This window comes from Solanum tuberosum, unplaced genomic scaffold, assembly GCF_000226075.1.
Source record: "Solanum tuberosum cultivar DM 1-3 516 R44 unplaced genomic scaffold, SolTub_3.0 scf00002, whole genome shotgun sequence".
In the NCBI taxonomy this organism is placed as follows: Eukaryota; Viridiplantae; Streptophyta; class Magnoliopsida; order Solanales; family Solanaceae; genus Solanum; species Solanum tuberosum.
This window is the reverse complement of record NW_006238928.1, coordinates 2,895,247-2,897,419: the sequence shown is the minus strand read 5'-3', so window position 1 is coordinate 2,897,419 and position 2,173 is coordinate 2,895,247.

Genomic DNA, 2,173 nt, shown 5'->3' with positions numbered 1-2,173 from the left:
CGAGTTTAGGGCTGCTATCCAAGTTGTAGCCTAAATTCATGACTGCTCAAGCCAACCGTGAGGTTGTGGTCCCTATGAACCCAAATATGGGCACAAATTCTACAAGAGTCTGGGACTTCACTTGGATGAACCCTTTAGAATTCCATTCTTCAAATGTGGATGAGGATCCACAAAAGTACATTAAGGGTACTAATTTAACGTTTCAAGTATACCTCATCCAATTCTAGGTGACAACGATCCTTAGTCAGTATAAAACCCAACAATTGAGTTGGGGTCGAATTCCGCAGGGAGCAGTACATGTTCAAATTCAATTAGGAAGTGCAAACATGGTCTAATCAGTTATAGGAATAGAAATTGTCGAGAAAGACATGAATCAAATTAAAGGGGCGACACAAATGTCAAATGGGGGTTTTGGTTTTTAATTATCAACTACAAAGCAATCACAAACACTTTGAAATAACAATAAGGAGAGGAATTCGCATGATGTGATCGATAATAGGTGAATTTCGACATAAAGGTAATTGCAACTACTAGTAAACAACTAAAAATCAGTGAGTAGGCTAGACTATAAGGGAGATAGCTTTCTCTTGAACAACTATCCCTAATCAGGTGATTTCTTTCAAACATCAACAAGCACAACAATGAGGAACAACCCACACCTTAATTCATCCACTCTTTTGAGCTAGATGGGTAGGATTCAGTTTAGGATTCACTCTCTCGAGCTAAACCCAACTCAACCCAATACATACAAATCATTAATCATTAATCTTACTTCTAAAACTTCTCTATCGATCAAGCCAAGAAAATGAAGTTAGAACTGTATTTGCAACTACAATTCATAAATTAAACCACAATTAATTATTAAACTCACTTTAAAATAACATTTAAACTAGTAATTAACAATACCAATAAACTAATTCAGCCCATAATCACATGATCACACCCCAAGAATTGGGGTTTTAGCCAAACATCATCAAAAAGTAGAAACAATTACCGAATCGATTATCCATCAACTGGTAAGAGTGATTTAATCTTTACAATGCTTCAATTTGTAGAAGATTCGAAACCCACTTACAAAATCTCCAAATTGAATCTCTAAAATTGTTCAAAACTATGAAAACTTACAGAGAAAAGTGTTCTAAAACTGAGTTAGCATTTCCCAGCATAAGTCAGAATGCTAAAATAAATGTTCAAAATCTAATTTATAGTCACTAAAAATAAGCCACAAAGGGTCATTTGGCGAAGTAAGTCGGGCTCACCGAACCACTCAGTGAACTACCCATTGACCTCTTCCATCGCCTTTTCGCCTTGGAACTTAGCATCCTCAAGTTCTATAACTTTAGGTGATCTCTCTTTGCATCACGGAACTACTCGGCGATTCTCCGACTTCTCTTTTTTGTCACCGACTTGGTTTCTTCCCTTATACTGGAACTTTAGGCGGTCAAACTAGCCACTCGGCAATTCACCAAGTGCTCTTGGCGATCACCAGGCTTGCCTTTCTTCATTTCTTCAGTTTATTTTGTTCCTTTTTTCCTGTTAGTGTCCTTGCTTTGTTCCTCAATCCATGTACATGAAAATCAAGGCTTTAACTTCAGTTTATGGCACAAATTAAGTATTTGAGGAAACTAAATCTTTATAAACAAGGCCCAAAATTAGTCCAAATCTCGAACTCATCAACACCCCAAACTTAAACTTTTGCTTGTCCTCAAGTAAACCTCAAGAGCAGTAGTTCAAAAAGGATGTCTCACACAATGCTGCAGAAGACTCAACATGAATGCACACAACAAGGCTCGACTTACTCATGCAATGATCAATTGTGTACTAAAAGATTCAAATTGTGGCTCACCGTTATCAGAGATGCTCAAGTTCACAATACTTTGCTTCAAATGCAAGTCCAAACTCAACAAAGGTACTCAAATGCCGTCATAACCAAGATGATTCTTTATTCACACAAAGTTCTTCAATAATTTATAGTTCCGGAATCACATACGACTCTCACACTCACAAAGATGAACACATGGATGACTTCACCCATAGGTTTGCCCTTATTTTCCAATAACAATTAGTTTTAGCTCACTCAAGATCACAAAGGTCTTTTCAAGGCTTGTAATGAGGCTGAGTGTAGTGGTATGGTCATTTAGGATCAGTGGTTGCTACCTCATGAAGTGTGGTC